The sequence below is a fragment of the Pipistrellus hanaki genome, assembly GCF_964339955.1.
Source record: "Pipistrellus hanaki genome assembly, chromosome: 21".
In the NCBI taxonomy this organism is placed as follows: Eukaryota; Metazoa; Chordata; class Mammalia; order Chiroptera; family Vespertilionidae; genus Pipistrellus; species Pipistrellus hanaki.
In genome coordinates this window covers 2,182,487-2,203,032 of record NC_140523.1, presented here as the reverse complement: position 1 = coordinate 2,203,032, position 20,546 = coordinate 2,182,487, and the positions used below count along the sequence as shown (strand labels likewise).

General features: G+C 43.2%; 2 protein-coding genes across 2 annotated transcripts in view; one reads left to right on the top strand and one right to left on the bottom strand.

Moving 5' to 3' along the window:
• Positions 1–20,546, top strand: part of LOC311614449 (A-kinase anchor protein 13-like) — a 70,186-nt gene that overhangs the window by 1,013 nt on the left and 48,627 nt on the right. The gene's annotated exons all lie outside the window — the stretch shown is intronic.
• The window catches only part of TTC23 (tetratricopeptide repeat domain 23), a 995,109-nt gene continuing 987,158 nt past the window's right edge, over positions 12,596–20,546 (bottom strand). Inside the window, exon 12 of the mRNA XM_084869195.1 lies at positions 12,596–12,753. The gene's annotated coding sequence lies outside the window, so the exon portion shown is untranslated. The remainder of the gene's footprint in view (positions 12,754–20,546) is intronic.

Here is a 20,546-nt window from a genome sequence, read left to right as displayed (position 1 = left end):
GTGTTTAAACTCTATTTTTATTGATTTCGGAGAGGAATGGAGAGATACAAACATCAACGATGAGAGAGAATCATGGGTCGGCTGCCTCCTGCACGCCCCCTACTGGGGATGGAGCCTGCAACCCGGGCATGTGCCCTTGACCGGAATGGAACCGGTACCCTCACACTGGTTAGGGCTGTTTTGATTTTTAGTTTTAGGTTTTTACTTTTTGTTTGTTTTTTTTAGGAAATAGTTCTTTAGAGCAACATGATCCATCACATGTAGCTTCCTGTGAAGTTAGGATTCACAGTGCAAGTTGGATTGTATTTCCCGGGGTTCATTCTCAGCTTTTACCTTCAGTGAAGGTACTTGGAGAGTTTGATGCCTCCGGCGTAAAGAACTAAAGGAAAAGCCATGTTCCTCCCTCCCCCCTCTTTTTTTTTCTTTTTTCTTCTTCTTCTGGTTCCCCTTTATGTTAGAACCCGCAGCCTATTCCATTTTCCTAAAACATGGGGTTGTCCAGATCAGGACGAATGCTGCTGTTTTGGAAAGCTGACTTTTGATTGGTTGGGATAAAGCACTCACAGTTCTTGCATTCCTTCTTCCTGGTGTCTTGGGGGTTTGCAGACTGCTTTAAGTCCTGGCCTTGTCGAATTTTGGGTGTATGATTCTGCTGAATTTGGTCCATTTAGCTTATCGTGATACTCTGAATCCTGTGGTTGGAACTGGTTTAACTGTTCAAATTCTTAGTGAAACAAAATGACCAGGACGTTGTTAGAATCAGTTGTTACCTCCCTTTGCCATCTGCTAACCCCGTGGTGGGCACACTGCGGCTCTCGAGCCGCATGCGGCTCTTTGGTCCCCTGAGTGTGGCTCTTCCACAAAATTCCACGGCCGGGGCGAATCTATGTTGAAGAAGTGGTGTTAGAAGAAGTTTACGTTTAAAAAATGTGGCTCTCCAAAGAAATGTCAGTCGTTGTCCTGTTGATGTTTGGCTCTGTTGGCTAACGAGTTTGCCGAACACTGTCAAGAAAATTTTGGAGAGATAGTGTGTGTGCTGTCAATGTGCTTTGATTGATTTCTCATGCTAAGTGAATACCTTACAGGAGTGTTCTGGGTTTTTTCTGGTTGATTTGCCTCATCTTGCTTTAAGAAATCAACTTTCTTCGCTTGAGGCTAAAGAAAAAGGCCCAAATGGTGCGTCAAGCATGGTGCTTTTTTCTTAAATGCTTATATCAAGTAAAATGCACGTGTCAACCAAAAGCAAGCATTGTCCTTTTAAACTAAATAATAAGCTACAACAAGGTGTAGGTTTGGCGTGAACGTGCAGGGGGATTGTGAGGCAGGAGGGTTGGAAGGGGTTGTCAGGGAGGAACAAAACGCAAACAGACACGATGACAACACGTGGCAAGTAGGCCAGTTGCTTTCCTTCTCAGCTGTGGGCCTGTTGTGCATACTTTTGTTTGAGGGTTCCTCACCCATCCGTTATTTGCCTGACTAATGTTAGCGATACATGTCTAGTGTGAATGGACTCCTCCTCTAGTTTGACTGCTTGGGGCCTGGGATGTGCCTGAATTCACTGTGTACCCTCTGCCAGGAAGGTCCCGGGTTCGATTCTGGTCAAGGGCATGTACATTGGTTGCGGGCCCATCCCCGGTGGGGGGTGTGTAGGAGGCAGCTGATCGATGATTCTCTCTCATCCATGTTTTTAGCTCTCTATCCCTCTCCCTTCCTCTCTGTAAAAAAATCAATGAAATATATTAAAAATAAAACAAACTAGTGTAGCCTTGGGCAGGCCACTTAACTTCTCAGAGCTTGGGTATCCTATCGCGGAAGGTGTACTGGCATGCGTTCAGTGTTTTTATGGATAAATGAGATTGGGTGCCTGACCTCAAGTAGGTGCCTATATACGTACGTTTGTTACATTTTGTATGACTTAAAAATGTATTTTTAAAAATCTGATGCCTCTGAGTATAGGAGTTTAGTTAGATACTTCTGTCATAAGGGGTCCTTTTGATAATCTGGTCTTCATCAGATGTAAGTTTTTAAGACGGTCGTTGAACTGAATGCTAATAGAAACAGCTTTTACCTTCTCAATCACTTGATTTGAGTGGAATTTGCAGAGCGGATCGGTTGGATAGAACTCGTATGCATTTACAGTGTTTAGGAAAATGCTTTCGACATTTGTAATAGTTATTGGGACAGTTCCGGCTTTTCTTCCTTATTTTACATCAGTCTTGAAAAGTGATAGATAAGGATTTTGACTGCATTTCTCAAACTTGCTTACGCTACAACCGGACTGGGGGTTAAATAGTGTGGTACAATTCAGAGACGTGAACGGACCACTCACTTCCCCTTCAAGACAACTGTTTTTGTTGTTGTTAATCCTCACACCGGGGTATTTTTTTCCATTGATTCTCAGAAAGTGGGAAGCAGGGAGGGAGTTATGAGAAATGAGAGAGACACACCCACTGATTGCCTCCTGTACGTGCCCAAGTTACTGTGAAATCACAGGAACTGACACTGGATGCCAGTACTTGAAGAAGTCTGGCGAAACCACAATAAACAGTGAGCAAAGACTTTCAGAATATCTCAAGAAGAGTACAAAGGAAGGTAGTGTCATCGTCCCTCCACTTGTGTTCTTTATTTTTATATTTTTAAAAAAATATACTTTGATTATGGGAGAGGGAGAGAGAGAAACATCAATGATGAGAGAGAGAGTCATGGATCAGCTGCCTCCTGCACGTCCCACACTGGGGATCGAGCCCACAACCCAGGCATGTGCCCTGACCGGGAATCGAACCGTGACCTCCTGGTTCCTAGGTGGACACTCAACCACGGAGCCACGCTGGCTGGCCATTGGGTCATTCTTTGACGCTATCATAGATTTTTCCCAATATGCGTGCATCATTGTCTCCTCACTGTCTCACTCCAGCAGGCCTCTGTTCTGATTCTGGGGGTCCTTCATGGAGCCTCTCTCCTTTCTGGTCCCCTTTCAGCTTTTAGGTTCCTCTGTCTTCCAAACTCTCACCAGACTGCCATGGGATCCACCTCACTGTACCCAGGTCCAGGGTGTGCGCCCCCCCCCCCCCCCCCCAAAGCTGGTCCCATTGTGGGGCTCATCTCATCTGTTCCCTTCCATTAGGGATCGCAGTCCTGCTGTGCCAGTTGTCCAGTGTCTAGAAGATGTTGCCGCCTTTATTTTATCCATTTTTCTGGTGGTGAGGGGTGTGGCAGGATAAATCTGGATTCTGTTACTCCATCATGGTTGGAAATTGGAGTCCCTGGAAGAGCGGTGGTGCTGAAAGTTTCGTTACAGAATTCTTGAAGTCTTTGGGGGTATAAACATCAAAGAAACATTTGTTAAATGTCTGCTGTCTATAGCTTAGCCCTTGTGCTCTGGGGATTATGAGAAAACTAGGATCTCGTCCAGTTTGAAGAGGTACATACATAGTACATACTCTACATATGATCACCGTTGTCTAATATTTTCAAACAGAAATGCTTTTTTACGCTTGTTTCTTTGCATGTATGTACGGTTCCATTTTATGGCACAAAAGGTCGTGAATCAGTAGCTAGAGAATTGGCTCTTTGAGATGCACTTGGTGACATTTTGCTGTGTGGCTTTGCATACGTTGTTTGTCTCTTAAGTTGGTTTTTTAATTTATTTTTATTGATTTTTTTTTTTTATAGAGAGGAAGAGAGAGGGATAGAGAGTTAGAAACATCGATGAGAAAGAATCATCGATCAGCTGCCTCTTCCACACACCCTACTGGGGATGTGCCTGCAACCAAGGTACATGCCCTTGACCAGAACCGAACCCTTCAATCCGCAGGCTGACTCTCTATCCACTGAGCCACACCAGCTACGGCAAGCCCCCGCCTTTTTCGGTGAGAAAACCGAGGGTCATAGATTTTAGTTTGCTTCCCTCAAATCAGTTAACTCTAATTTTCATCCAGGACTTGTGACTATCAACAGACTAGTTTTGTTGTCTATGCCTTAAACGTCACATTTCCCCCCCCTCTGATATAATTATATCCCAAACAGACAGTTTAGAAACCCAGCTCGTTCTCGTTGTAAATAGAACATCGCTGTGGTTTGCCCTTAACGTTTTCCTAGAACTCTTAAAAAACCTGCAGGGCTCTTGTGTGTGTGCCTTGGAAGCGGCAGAGAGTTGGCCGGCATAGAATTGCGTTTTTCCATGCAGGAGCGGCGTGGACCCACATTAATAATTAACATTTGCAACACTCTTTCCCATCCACAAAGTGTTTTTGCAGACAGTTAATTAGTTCATATTTAACCTATTTTGGAAGTTGAAAAACCAGTTTTTTTGGGGGGCTCATTTTAGCAGCACCGAAGTGTTAAGGGGAAAAGGAGCCAGTCTGCAGTGAGAAAAACGCAGGCAAACACCATCTCCCAATTAAATCACTTCTTCCACTTCCCAGCTTCGCGCCCCATTTAGCTCACCTCAAGCATGTGTATTTTTTTGGGGGGTGTATATCTGCTTAATGCAAAGGGGATGGAGTTGTGTAGACTGAAAAAAAGACACCTGGTTCAGGATATTTGGGGAAAGATCTGGGGGATTCAGTGAACTGTATTGGCAGCTGTCTTTCCTGTGGTCCCTTCAATGCGAATTGTTCTTTATTAACTCCCCTGGGGGTTTGAGGCCCCGGAAATGATTCTGGCAAACAAACAGTCATTACACATGCTAATTTCTGGGAAAAAGATTCTTTCCTTTTGGAGTTCTGCTTAGGAGATAATAACGGTAACTGAATACTTTGCTGGTTTCCTCACCACCACATCTGTCACCTGATTCCCTCTCTTTTCTCTTCCTCGCCCAGCACAATGCCTTTTCCCTGGCAAGCTCCTATGGTTGGGAGAAGATTTGAAAGGAGACACGAGTCCCAGTTCAGCCGTGTTTCTGTCACCTACCTAGCTGTGTGACCTTGAGCAGGTTGCTGCTTTGCTCCTGCCCTTGAATTTGTCAGTTCTGGGAAATAACGTGAATGGCTCACTTTTCATTGAGTCCAAGAGGAGGGTATAAAACTTGGGATATTGGCCATGAAATGGGACACAGGAAATTTTTACATCAGTGAGAATCCCTCAAGTTGCAGTGACTTCTTCCTTCCTACGATGGTTGGAATAATGAATTTATTATCTTACTATTATTGCCAACCACATTACTCTAAACATTTTTTTTAAAAACTGCGGAGCAATAAATAGAATCATTTAATAAATATTGAGTCTAGGTGACTTCCTAAGACAGGACATGCAGATTCCTTTTTGTCATTGTGAGTAGCCTGGTCCTTCAGAAGAACCTGTTCACGAATCTCTGTCTGCTTGCCCTGGCCAGAGAAGTCTTAGTAAGTGACAGCAAAAGGAGAATTCTGAGAGCATGACATGCACATTTAATTAAAATTTTATCACGAATGGGGGGGTCTGTTCCCTTTTTAAAATTATTTTTAGAGAGAGAGGAAAAGAAGGGAGGCAGAGGAATAATCGATTGGTTGCAAATTAGTAGGATTTTGCCATTCTCTGCCTATGTCATTTTTTAAAATAGCAGTTTCATTGAGATATAATTCATATATGATAACATTTACTCCTGCTAAACTTTAATATGTTTATTCTAGTTGTATTGAAAGTCATTAACAAACTGTTATCTTCTCACCAGTGGTTTTTATATGGCGTTTTTTACTCCAGTTTATAACACTGTAACCATGAACTGTCTCTGTACATCAGGTGTCCTCAAACTTTTTAAAGTGGGGGCCAGATCACGGTCCCTCAGAGAGCTGGAGGGCCGGACTATATGAACTACTAATTCCTACTGTAACACCTCGGCTGCGCTCACTGCCCAAAAAACCTGGCGGGCAGGATCAGACTCCTCTGCGGGCCGCATGTGGCCCGCGGGCCGTAGTTTGAAGACCCCTGCGTACATCATGGCATGGTATGTTTCCAGGATTCAGAACAGACATCTTTAACTCAGCAAATGAGTGCTGAGTAGCCTTTTTTCCCCTTCCAACAGCATCATTACATGAATAGAACCATAAACCTTATATTAAGCACTTCTGTATGAAATCTGAGGTTTCTATCAAATTAGACATGGAAAATTAAATAAAGCTGCACAAATTACTGATCTCTGCAGTTTTTGAGTTATTTTCCCGTATGTTAGGTTGTGTGTGTGTTTTTTAAAATGACTGTTCCTCTTAAATACTAGTATAAAAATGTTATGATTTATAAAATATTATTTTTGGTTTATGTGAGCAGTTTTTCCACCTCCCCTCAGAGAATTTAGTGATTTCTTGTTTCCCCTGGAGATCTGTTTTTCTTCTTAATATACATTCCCATTTATTTGGATTTTTGTGAAGAAAATAGTTTCAGATAGTTGGGTGCCTTCATAAATTTTGTACTTCCCTAATAATTCATTTGGCAATGTCTATTCAAAATGTTGCTTTCTAATTCAGATCATCATCCTTTAAAAAATATATATTTATTTTATTGATTTTTTTTACAGAGAGGAAGAGAGGGATAGAGAGCTAGAAACATCAATGAGAGAGAAACATCCATCAGCTGCCTCCTATTGGGGATGTGCCTGCAACCAAGGTGCATGCCTTTGACCACAATCGAACCTGGGACCCTTGAGTCCACAGGCCGACGTTCTATCCACTGAGCCAAACCAGTTAGGGCTAGATTTTATTCCTTGGTTAATACGCTGGTGACAATAATAATAGTCATAATTATCATCAGATTATTCTTTTTGTATGCCAAGATTAGTACAGTGCCCTCTCTGCACCCTTATTCATCTTAATCCTCACAAGACTCTAGGTATGGGTTCTGTTATTATCCATTTGAGAAATAGGCATTGATCACTTTCTGCATGTCCACATTTGATATAGCTTTTTAAAAGAAATTGTTTTTTTTAATTTAATTTTTTTCTTTTATTCTTTTTCACATTTGACATAGCTTTTGATACTCGTCTTGAAGGATATATCCTATTTAAACCCTCCTTTATTCTTACAGTTGTACGTAATCTCCTTTTCTGACTTCTCAAACCTTTTCTGTTCTGGCACACTGCTTTCTAGCCTATATTGTAGATTTCATGTTATCTCTTAGACCCTTCACTGGGCTAGTGTCACACATGGCCCCAGCCCCTAACCCCCCTGCTGGCGGTTAGGGACTCTGGTATTTAATGACTTGTTACAGTATAGCTGTGTTGAAAACAATTAATGGCTAATTTGCTTTGTTGGGCCGATTGTTAGTTACCTTTCAAGTTCTGCTTTCCTTGGTTGCGCTTGCCTCCTTCCTGCGATTGATTGTCATTGTGTTTGTACATTGTTAGTAACCTTCCGTACAGCCCTATGTGGCAATGGCTTTTTGAAACAATTGTATCTAGAATGCTGTATCCTATGACACACGGGTGAGTTTACTTCGCCATTGTGTAAGGTTTGTTTTGTGTTTCCTTAAAGCGTTACCATAGGGTTTCTTAATATGACGTGGGATAAATCTAGGGCTTATGAATGGATGGGTCAAACGTTTTAATCAATTCAAACTTTAAAAAAAATTGATGTTTTAGAGCAGTGTTTCCCAAACTTTTGACATATGTGTACCCCTTCTATAATTTTCGTAATGCTGAGTACCCTTCATACTCAAGAAAATGTAGAATTAGGTGCAGCTAAGCACGGTGCAGTGCATATCCCCACCAAACTCCGGTGCAACGCGTACCCCCACCAAACTTCCCGTACCCCTGCGGGGACCCGTACCACACTTTGGGAAAAACTGTTTTAGAGAGAGGAAGGGGGGACAGAGAGAAATATCCAGGTGAGAGAAACATCAGTTGGTTGCCTCCCACATGCACCCAACCCTACCTGGGACTGAACCTGCAACCTGAGCATGTGCCCGGATCGGGAATCAAACCAGCCACCCGTCGGTGCATGGGACAGCGCTATCCAACTGAGCCACAATAGCCAAAGCAGGGCAGTCTGCTTTTATTTTGGATAGCTCATCCTGGGAGCAGTATGAATAGTGATTTGGGGACAGAGAAACGTTAGTGGGGACAATGACAATAGAGTCGGGCAGGGGTGACCAGGGCCTGAGTGGCAGAGCAGTGAGAAGAGGGTGCTAGCAGATCCACTGGACATTTTCTTTCTTTTCTTTTCTTAAAAAAAAAAAATTAAAAAAAAAATATATATATATAATTTTTATATATATATATATTGATTTCAGGAAGGGAGAGGAAGAGAGAGATAGAAACATCAATGATGAGAGAGAATCTTTGATCGGCTGCCTCCTGCAGGCCCCCCACTGGGAATCGGGCCTACAACTCAGGCATGTGCCCTTGACTGGAATCGAACCCGGGACCCTTCATTCACAGTCAAATGCTCTATCCACTGAGCCAAACCAGCTCTGTCCACCGGACATTTTCAAGGTCGCGTGGATTGAGTTTGTCAGGATGACTGGGCTCCCAACTTCGGCTCCTGGTCAATGATTGTGTACTGAGGGGGCGTGATTCATTCCGGCATGCGGATGCAGTAAGACTTCCTGGAGGAGGTGACTTCTGAGGTTGGCTTGGATTACCTCTTGCAAAGCGGCTGTTTGCTTTTGCCTGCAGTCTGTTTAGAGTTCATTTATGCATGCAGGAAGCAGCATCTGTGGACTGTGTGCCAGTAATCTTTATTTTCTGCATTAAAATGTTTTAATGTTGGTGGAATACACATAACATAAAATGTACCAATCGTGTTTACGTGTACAGGTCAGTGGTATTAAGCACATTCCTGTTGCTATGTGGCCATGACCATCGCCCAGCTTCAGAACTAAAACTCGGTACCCATTGAACAATAACTGCCCGTTCCCCCACCCCAGGCCCCTGGCAATCACCATTCTACTTTCCCTGGGAATTTGGCTATTCTGGGCACCTGGCATAAATGCAGCCACACTGTATTTGTCTTTTTGTGACGGGCTTATATCACTTAGTGTAATGCCCTTAAGGGTCATCAGTGTATGGGAACACCCTTCCCTGTTAGGATGAATAGTATCTCATCATATGTATTCATCACATTTTGTTACTCACTCATCCGTCTATCCATGGAGACTGGTGTGACTTCCACCTGCTCCTCTTGTGAATGATGCTGCTATGAACATGGCTGTGCGAGTGTCTCTTCAAGTCGCTGCTTTCAATTTTTGGGGATTCTGTTCAGCAAACATTTGAAACGGCATATTCCGGGCTAGGCCCCGAAAGAAGCAATTGCTTTTGGATCATGTAGTAATTCTGCTTTCAATTATTTTGAGGCCCCACCATACCGTTTTCCGTAGCGACTGCACCATTTTGCGTTCCCACCAGCAGTGCACAGAACGCCAACTTATCCACACCCTCTCCAATAGTTTTGTTTTTTAAATAGTAGTTGTCATAATAGGTGTGAGGTAATATCCCATTGTGATTTTGATTTGCATTTCTCTGACGATCTAAATTGAGCATCTTTTCATGTGTTTCTTGGCCATTTGTATGTCTTCTTTGGAGGAGTGCCTGTTCAGATTTTGGACCCATTTTTTAACCGGGTTGCTTTGTTGTTAAGTTGAAGGTGAGCAGAACTTCAGAAAAGACCCTTACTGGAGCCCAGAGGCTTAATTTCTTAGAGATCAGTAGTAGGTAATCAGTAGTAAGTAGCTACTTAGAGATCAGTAGCTCAGGCTGGGGGAGATTTAGAGTTCAGAGGCCACTGCTGGTGCTAGTTACCCTTCTTGGTTTCATTCAAGGATGCAAAACCGTTAGGTCCCCTGAAAGTGTTATTTCAGCTCAGAAAGAAGGTTTCCCACCGGGAGAGAAGGAGATGGGAATGGAGTTGAAGTCAGGTGACAGCGAGGAGCAGGAGCAGGAGCTGGAGCAGAGCCATCGGTCCGATCCCAGGCTCCTGGGTTATGGAGAAGAAGGCAAGTGTGGGAGCACAGCCGAGAAGAGGGCTGCCCTTGACCGTGCACCTTGCACAGGAACAGAAGTTGCCGTGGGCTCACCCTTTTGAGGTCATTTTCTCCTTGGTGGGCTTGCTGACCAGGAACCTCCAAGTGTGTGTATTTCAGCGGCCCACATGCTTAAGCAACTCAACTTTCCACTACTTAGATAGTTTAACCTTGTCTTTGCAAGCCCTGGCCAATTTGGCTCAATGGTTAGAGTGTCGGCCCTTGGACTAAAGGGTCTTGGGTTCTATTCCGGTCAAGGGCGCGCTTATATTTTGGTCTTGATTAGATCAGGCTTTATTTCAGAGTTCTCTCTGACTTTCTTCCTGTGCCTTCACATCCAGCCTTTCCTCTCCCTCAGCGCTGCTGCTTGTGGCCAGTGTATAATTGGAACTTGCCTTTCAGATCTGTATTATGTAAATAGACTCTGACAGGGGGCTAATTTAAACTGTTGTAAAGATTGCCTTTCATTTCTGAAATGGTATTTTGTGGCAGAAGTGAATTGCTAATTGTGTGAAGGAGCTTACAAGCGAGGGGAAAACAAAGCAGGAACTTATGAATAGTTGCACAGTTAAAAAGACCAAAGAGGAATATGGTCATTTTGCTTTTTCTTCCTCTGCCGTAGTCAATAGCTTCTATTCCAGTGCTAATTAACAAAAAGGATTCCCGCACATAAATGAAAATATTGTAGTGAGGTGTAGATGGTCACATAGAGAATGACAATGGGAAATAGACTGTACAAATGTTACGGGCCCGGTTTTCTTTCATTTAGCCACTTGGAAAAAAGTTAGGGCGCTCCCAAATTGGACAAGCAAGCTGGTGGGCTCCGTGCTTTGTGAATTCTGACGTCAGAATGACTTCTCTTGGTGTGGACGGATTTCCAAGATGAATGGTTAATTTGTTCCTGCTTCTTTTCAATGTCCGTCTTTGAGCACACGACACATTGAAAGGATGGCCTAACTCAGAATCTGCTGGCATCTGCTCGGAACTCTTTCTCCTTTTAGCCTTCCCATTGTGTGTGGGGAGTCTGTGACTGGATGTGACTGACGTGGTCTGGGAGAACAGTTAGGAATCTATTCTCTGAAGTTCACTCTGGGCTTGTGCCTTGCGGAATGGCAGCTTTGTGACCGTGATGGGTGGGGGAGGGACTTCCTGTAATGTTAGTGTGTGGCAGACAGAGTGTTGTGAGTTTTTGGGTAAGCGCTCTGGGTTGTGTTAAATTTCACCTTCAGGTTTGGGCTGGCAAAGGGTTACGCACATTTTTCTTTGGCCAGTCTCCTGGGACATTTCCGAGGGAAATGAGCCTTTAAAGTGAGACATAAGCGCATCGGCTGTGAGCGTCTAAGAAGTGACAGGAGGCTCAGCGCTGGCGTTAGCATGTGTGTCTCTTTTCCTGAGCTCAGAATTCGTGCATCGAGGCAGACTTGCTAAGCAGAAAAATGAGTCAGTGTGGTACATGCTAGAGACTTAAAAAGATTTGGACAGAGTGAGGTGGAAACATGAGAGAGCAGCTGCATCTGCTTGAGGCGTTGGGTAGGGAAGGACATTCTAGATCTGTGAGAGCATTAATGAAGAATGAATGGGATCACCCTCTGTAACTCAGAGTTCACTGAGCTGCCTGTTATGTAAGTGGACACTTAAGAATTACTCTAGCCCTAGCCGGTTTTGCTCAGTGGATAGAGCGTCAGCCTGTGGACTGAAGGATCCTAGGTTCGATCCGCGTTAAGTTCACATACCTGGGGTGCAGCCTCCAGCCCCGATTGGGGTGTGTGCGGGAGGCAACCAATCGACATGTCTCTCTCACATCCATGTTTCTCTCTCTCTCTCCCTCTCCCTTCCACCGTTTCCAAAAATCAATGGGAAAATATCCTTGGGTGAGGTTATCAACAACAAGAGAAGAATTATCCATAAACAACTCTACTCATTGTGCAGTTATGATTAGCACTGTGCTGGGTGCTTGGGGAAGGAGTTAAAAAACAGAAATTGCCCTAATCTGTTTGGCTCAGTGGATAGAGCATCAGCCTGTGGACTGAAGGGTCCCAGGTTCCATTCCCGTCAAGGGTATGTACCTTGGTTGCGGGCACATCCCCAGTAGGGTGTGTGCAGGAGTCAGCTGATCGATGTTTCTCTCCCATCAATGTTTCTAACTCTGTCCCTCTCCCTTCCTCTCTGTAGAAAATCAATAAAATATATTTTAAAAAAAGGGAAAATTAATGCTCGAACAACTGATTTTTTGGCATTAATTTTTCCTTCTAAGCTTGCTAACTTAGAAACAAAGGGCATTTTCGGGTTTTTTTTTTGTTTTGTTTTTTTTTAATCTTTTGCTGCTTGTCTGATATTAAATTCTGGATTGATACTGGAAATATCAATATGTTCTTCCTCGATAAGGGCCAGGCCTTTTTGGAGATACACCAGGTGAGCTTCCAGTGGTTTTAAGACTTTGAGATTCCCTGCTTTTCAAATAACTTCTGTCATGTAAAATAGCTAGCCCTTGACCTGCTTCAAAATGTTCCTCTGGTTCCTACTGTTGGCCCTCAGCAAAGTTTTTTGGTGTTACGTTCTGGTGAAATAAGGTATTCCTCCTCCATATCCCAGTAAGGGTATTAGTGTTTGTTGTAATCCTCACCTGAGGATTTTAAAAAAATATATATTTTATTGATATTTTGCAGAGAGGAAGGGAGAGAGATAAACGTAAACGTCAATGAGAGAGAAACATCGACCAGCTGCCTCTTGCACACCCCCTACCAGGGATGTGCCCACAACCAATGTACATGCCCTTGACCGGAATCGAACCTGGGACCTTTCAGTCCGCAGACAGACGCTCTACCACTGAGCCAAACCGGTTTCGGCGTCACCTGAGGATTTTAAAGAGAAAGTGAAAGGGAGGGAGGAGGGGAGAGAGAAACATCTCTGTGAGAGACATCAACTGGTTGCTCCCTCATGTGTCCTTGACTAGGAATTGAACCCGTGACCCTTCTATCAATGGGCCAAAGCCCTAACCATTGAGCAACGGGGAAGGGCTTTTTTTAATTTTTATTTTAAAGAGAAAGTGTGGCACACGAATTAAGTATTGTTATTAGCTAGCGGAGCTGGAATTTGAATTCAGCTGTGTCTTGGCTCAGAAGATCTTGCATGACATTTATTTTATGACCACAGAAGAGATTGTGTTTCTCTTGTTTAGAATGGCCTAATAACCACCATTCTTTTCCTACCTAATTGTTTACTTTCATACTTCGGAGGCCCTTGATCTGTGTTTTCCCTTTTTCCCTCGTGGCTTTTCTTGAGTTCTTGATTTTCTTGCATTTTGAACGTGGGATCATGCGCTCCTTCTAGAGTTTCCCCAGCTGATCCTCTCCCTTCCTCTCTCCCTCAGGGGACTAATGGTCCATCGGAAGGTTGTTTTTCAGGTCAGGGGAGAGGAAAGCACGGGAGGCAATTCCCTAAGCGGTTTCTTCGCATTTTGTTTTTATTGGACTTGTTCACTTCACTGGTTGACCGTCTCCCAGAGGGCTCTTGCTGACATGATTGGTGAGGGCGCCCAGGAAAATGGTGACCTTCCTTCTGGCCCTCGGGAAATGTAGGATTTAGTTTGGGAGTTCAAGTATGCACAATTGGCTTTGTGATAAGAGCCACAAGGCCCTAGGTTTTCTAACCAAGCAGCCAGCCAGCCAGCCGGCCAACCAACCAACCAAAACCAGACAAACCGCGCTCTGTTTAGGAGGAGGAAGGGAGCAGAAAATGTATATAGTTACTGCAGAGAGGCTGTAGTTCTCTGTCCTGGCTCAGAATCAGAATGTTCTGGAAGGGGGGGGGGGGTGAGGGGAGGGGAGAGTTTAATTCATGGGGTCTGGTGGCGGGGGGGGCAGGAATCTGGGATTCTGATATGCACCATGATTGATGTAATCAAGGAGAATCTTTTATTTTCTTAGCTCTAGAAACAGGTTTGTTCTTATCCTTTCAGTAAACCTGTGCATTTTCCCTGGACTTTCTTTCCTGTTCTTTCCTGGGAAATGGGAATAAGTTGAATTTGGGGTGCCTTTTGTCCAGTTAGATCGGTGAATGTAATCTGTGATTGCCTTAAGCATACTTTCCAAAGGGGAATTAACTGTCTTTCTCGGACTCTTGTTGGACCTCGTGAAGTAGGCTTCAATGACAGGTATATCTTTGGGGGTAGATTTGTGTATTAAATAGGAAAGCATCACCATATTCTGCAAAGCCTCATTCATTTGAACTGTTAAATTTGTATTTTGGAGGCAGACTGGGAGAAAGCCTATCCTTAAGGGCGGTTTTGTGTGTGCTAATTACACGCTTTAATCATTGTAGAAGGCCACTGAGAATCTCTTCTTGGCCGTGTTTTGTTGGTTCCTAGTTTCAGCTTATCTACATTAGAATAGTAAAATTTTCGCCGAAACCAGTTTGGCTTATAGAGCGTCGCCCTGCGGACTGACCGAAGGGTCCCAGGTTCGGTTCCGGTCAAGGGTACGCACCTTGTTGCGGGCACATCCCCAGTAAGGGGTGTGGGACGGCAGCTGATTGATGTTTCTCTCTCATCGATGTTTCTAGGACTCTATCTCTCTCCCTTTCTGTAAAAAAAAAATCAATTTAAAAAATATATAAAATAGCAACATTTTCTTTACTTCATTAACATTTATTACTTATCTTTCCCAAGCAGTTTGAAATGAATTGAAGTTTAAACTCTATTCTCTGTATAGAATATTCTGACACTTTCATTTATAGAGGGAGATGTTGTCTGTAAGAAAATGAATTTACCACGATAGTTGTAACTTGAGAAATATGCGGTGCAGTTGTGTGTTTGTGTTTGGTTGTGTGGATGCAGGCAAAGGCAGTGTCAATCAGAAAAGGGGTTGCTACAATCTGGGTAGCAGAAGTGTCATTCTCGGGTTGCGTGTAGACCAGCGGATGGCCTGGATTTCTAAGAATTTTTCCGAGTCCAAAGATGTTGTGATTCTTTGTCACCATCTGAGAGTAATAATAACTGAAATAATAGCTGAGCATTTGAGAAAAACTTTCAAAAGCTCTTCAATTGATAGAAATACTTTTTTTTTTTTTTTTTTTACTAATGACTTCCAAATGTCATTGGGAGGCCGTTTCAATGAGAGAGCTCTTCCCAGCTCTTTCTGGGATCCTGTATTGGTGAGCATGCTGCATACCACATTAGTTCTCATTTCTTCCTTTTCCGTGGAATATCTACTTTAGCCTCAGAACGATAGAAAACAGCTTTCTTTTTTAGCTGTCTCGGCTCATTCTAACCTCCTTCCTAGCTTTGCCTAACTTTATAAGTTTATTTTGGCTGCAAAACACTGCCCACTTTTTATCTCTATAAAAATGTATTTTTCTTTTGGTGAGGGAGAAAAATGCAAGCTAACTCATACTTATTTTGGATTATTTCCTCCTCCCCCCATTATTTTCCTAACCCTTGAGCTCTGTTCAGGCCTCTGCCAGTCTTAAAAAAAAAAAAAAAAAAAAAAAAAAAAAGCTGGTTGAGTTTGAGGGTAACTGAAGCACTTATGTAGGAGTTGGTTTGTGAAATGGAGGAGATTTCTACTGAATTCTCTCTGTCAAGGCATCATTCAGTAGCAGCTTACTGGCGATAACAGATTACTGCTGATGTCTCTGCTGTTCTGGGCAAGTTGTAGGTTTAGAAGGAGTCAGTTAAGAGTTTACTTCAAATAGAAACTAAGAAATACTACTTTATCTGTAAAAGACCTAGATGAATATAAGCCTCCTTATACGACTCCATTTTCATTCACTTTGCTTTGTAAAATTGAACTTGATTAAGTTATTAGAAGGCAAGAAAGAAAGAAAAAAAAAAAGCGACAGACTGATCTCTATCACTTAGAATCAGTTTATTTTATTTTATTTTATTTATTTATTTATTTATGCATATTTGTACTGTGGTACTCTTTATTTTGCATTCATGTTTTATTACATGACCCTTCTGATTTCTCTAGTCTCTCGGATTCTTTTATTTATTTATTTATTTATTTTTAAATTTTAAATCAATCTTTATTGTTCATATTATTACAAAAGTTCCTCATAGAATCAGTTTATTTTAAAAGAGCAGAAAATTGAGAGAGGCCCTGGGTAGATTTCTGACAGCTTTGTTTGTTTCCCTTTTTTTTATTGCTCTAAGAGAGAGAGGAAGGAAGAGAGAGCAAGGGAGAGTAAGAGAGAAAGAAACAAGGATGTGAGAGAGAAACATCGATCGGTTGCCTCCTGCACACACCCCGACCGGGCATCGAACCTAGATATGTGCCCTGAGCAGGAATCGAACCGTGGCCTCCTGGTGTATAGTTTGACGCTCAGCCACTGAGCCACACTGGCTGGGCAGCAGTGGGCACTTTCGTTTTCCTTCCCTTCATTTATAGGTGGGAAAATACCGTGAGATTATACCTGTCTTAGAAATGTTAGGACTAGCTACCTAGTCCTAAGCTCCTTGGCCTTTGTTTTGGTCTGGACCGAATTCTGGGGACTTCTTCATCACCCCTTTATATTATTAGCTAAGCTTCCTAATCAGGAATGTCTGTGGTAGACCAGGTAGTGGTTTCTGTAAAACCAGGTTCTCACCGAATTGTTACGCATTTGGAGATTCCCTGTGAAGGAAGAAGAACACCCAACAAAGCTATCAGTGTTTATGGTGTTCTAAGCCCTCCCTTTATAGATTTAGCAATTACCGTGGCCGAACCAGTTTGAGCCGCCAGAAGAACCAGTCCGGGGCTCTCTCACCTCCCGTCATCAAAGCCTACACCTCGGCCATCGCCTCCCCTCGGTGCTCAGCTTGTTTAGAGGTTACAGCCTTGTTTTCTGCAACTTCGGCCTCGTGTCTATTGGGCATATCTCTGTTTTGTAGGTGAGACGTTTCCTTCATTTAAATCTCTCTTTTTCTGGAACCTGTGTATGTGCTCTACCTTACTGACCAAATTGTAAACTCACAGATCCCACCCAGGACGGACCTGACTGATAGTGAAGAGAGGCCTGATGCAGAGTGTGAAGCAGCAGGTGTCATTCAGAGAAAAGAGGTTTCTTCTGATTCACAGGGAGGAGTTGTCCGGTACTGCGGAAGCGAGTCTTTTCTGTGACCGGCTTTCACTTACCTGGAGGCCAGCGAGGCACCAGAAAGGGAGGGGAGAAGCTGAGCAGTCACAAAGGTGTCATCGGGTGGTGCATCACAGCTCTCACACCCCTTCCTTCCTTCCTTCCTTCAAGGATAGAACAATCTTTTATTTATTTATTTATTTATTTATTTTAAATATATTTTTATTGATTTTTTTTTTTTTTTTACAGAGAGGAAGAGAGAGGGATAGAGAATTAGAAACATCGATGAGAGAGAATCATCAATCAGCTGCCTCTTGCACACCCTCTATTGGGGATGTGCCCGCAACCCATGTACATGCCCTTGACCGGAATCAAACCCGTATCCCCTTGGCATAATCTTTTTTATTTTTTATTTTTAAATATTTTATTGATTTTTTACAGAGAGGAAGAAAGAGGAATAGAGAGTTAGAAACATCGATGAGAGAGAATCACCGATCAGCTGCCTCTTGCACACCCCCTCCTGGGGATGTGCCCGCAACCAAGGTACATGCCCCTGACCGGAATCGAACCCGGGATCTTTCAGTCCGCAGACCGACGCTCTATCCATTGAGCCAAACTGGTTTCGGCAATGTTTTATTTTTTTTAAAAAAATATATTTTTATTAATCTTAGGGAGGAAGGAAGAGGGGGAGAGAGAGAGAAACATCAGTGATGAGAGAAAATTGATGGGCTGTCTCCTGCCTGCTCCCCACTGGGGATCGAGCCCACACCCCGACATGTGCCCCGGTGGCCATCCAACTGTGACCGCCTGGCTCATAGGTTGATGCTCAACCACTGAGACACACCGGCCAGTTTGTCTCTAGTTAAGACATTGCTGCTCTGTTATCTTATCCCTCTGAGGGTGATTATAAAATCTTATTTTAACACACAGTTTGGGTCCTGGAAGCCTAGAATAGTGTAAGCTAACTTGAACATTTGTTAAAAATAGTTCCAACACAAGATGATAAAACCCTTCTTGAAATATTTTCTTTTCTTTTCCCAAACAATTATTTCTAACCATAAAAGTAAACTGTATTACAAAAGCTTTTTGAAACTACCAAAGTATAAGAGGAAAACCTTTCTTGCCCCCTCACTGCCATCCTGATTTTGTCACGGGAGTGCTTTTAATTTTGTGTGATTGGTGTATGGACTCTGGGCAGCGCAGTTCCTTGGAACAATATTTGGATTTACTGGTGGATCCAGGCCTGTTTTCTTGCAGGAAGAGAAAGGTTAGGTGCAAATATTTGATGACCATCTATTGTAAGCCAGGCCTTATACTTCACAAAGCTGTATGAATGAGGTATTACAATTACATTAAAATCCTACTTAAAACATCTCCCTTTTTCCATCCTCCCTACCTCCCCCTTTCCCTTTTATAGGTTTGAGTTAAATAAATGGTCCACTGTCATTCAACTGGTCAGCGATAATCTGAAAATCGGGGGGAAAACTTAAGCATCTTTTGGTTCAAATCATTTTCCTCTGTTTTCTTTCATGGTTTGAAAGGCTTTAAAAAAAGAAAGGACCAAGTACTTCTCTTTTTCTCTCTTTTCTAGATCACGTGGCCTCCCTTTTATTCTCCGTCAAAACTAGAAGTTCCAAGAACCCCTCAGGTCTTGCTCAAATGAAGGCTTGTTTCTCTTCTCCTTTCTGTGCTGTGTTTTCAACTGTGAGAGCCTCAGCTTTTAATGGTGGCACTTGTTAGCTGAATAGAAGATACAGAAGAGACTTTTTAGCTATGAAACGTCCTTCAGTTGGATCGATCTCATCATCCGTTTTAATTTATTGAGCACTAACTACCCGAGTTTCCCCCGAAAATAAGACATCCTCCGAAAATAAGACCTAGCGCATGGAAAGATAAGACATCCCCTGAAAATAAGACCTAGCCCAACTTTGGGAGAAAAAAATTAATATAAGACACTGTCTTATTTTCGGGGAAACGGGGTATAACTAGTTGTGGCAAACCACTCAGTTTCTTCGTTGCTGAAATGAACCGGCACTCCACAAGGACCTTTCTATGGTTTGTTTACCAGCATCCCTAGTTTCTTTGGTTAGTGGAACTGGGGTGTTATGGTCAGACGTATCTGCCATAGGGAACAGTATTTAACAACCTCTGTTTTCCTCTGGGTACCCTTAAATCACCAAATGATTTGCATTTGAGACAATAGGTAAGAAGCATCAATCATAGTGTACTCTCCTTTTTATGTAAACAGCTGGTGTGTGTGTGTGTGCGCGCGCATAGGATATTTGTGATCTAGGTGCCTAGTTTTTCTTTTTCTTTCTTTTTTTTTTTAAATATATTTTATTGATTTTGTACAGAGAGGAAGGGAGAAAGATAGAGTTAGAAACATCAATGAGAGAGAGTTATCGATCAGCTGCCTCTTGCACACCCCCTACTGGGGATATGCCGGCAACCAAGGTACATGCTCTTGACCGGAATCGAACCCTGGTCCCTTCAGTCCCCAAGCCGACGCTCTAGCCATTGAGCCAAACCGGTTTCGGCTAGGTGCCTAGTTTTTCTTCCTCCTCCCTTTAGGGATTGTGTTGACAGTGACGGCCTTCCTGACAGCCAGAACTCCCCATGGACAGCCCTCCCTGTAGCCAATAGCGTGGCTTGTTCTAATCTGTTGCTTATGCTGTTACCATAGCATCCTGTCTGGAAACAGAAAGGTGGATGATATGTTTGCACAGGAATCCACACTTCTTCCCCTCCCTCGTTGACATCTGCCAGCAGAAATTGTGTTCTTACCGATCCAGGTTAAGGCTCGGGGGCATCATGAGAGCAAAGGGAGGTGGAGTGTTTGGACTCGGGACAGTCAGAGAGAAGAGTTCTTTCTATGAAGCCAACCTCTCTGTTAATCACTAAACCGTGTTGTTCAGTGATTCAGGGCTTCCCACGTAAGCCAACCACTTGTTACATAAACGGCATTTATTCCTGATGAATGTTTTGTTCGGGCTGAACATTAGAACTTGGGCTGGAGTGGAGCTTCTTGCCGCTACACCAACGCCTTAAAACAGAAAACAACCGAAAGTCACCGGTCCCAGTGGCCATCTTGACGTGTCTGGACCAGTTCACCAGCAGGCAGGATGCTACAGGCAGTGTAGGCGTGGAAAAGAGACCCTAAAAGGAACGACTAGGGAGTTGTTTTCATCCCTCTTACTCTAATAGTGCCGGTGAACTTTGTCTTGGTTTGCGGGAGAAATCCACACGGGAATAAGTTATTTATGAAGTAAAGCCTTTACTTTGCATTGATGCTTATTTTTGCCTTCACTCGTTCAGTGGTTGAGCATCAACCCATGAACCAGGAGGTCCCGGTTCAATTCCCGGTCAGGGCACATGCCCAGGTTGTAGGCTTGATCCTTAGCAGGAGGCAGCCAATCAGTGATTCTCATTATTGATGATTTCTCTCTCTCTCTCTCTCTTCCTATCCCTTCTTCTCTGAAATAAAAACATAAAAAATAAAATGCTCAGTGGGGCTCACACCAGGATTCCAACAACACTCCCTATGCATGGATTTTGTTCTTGGCCTT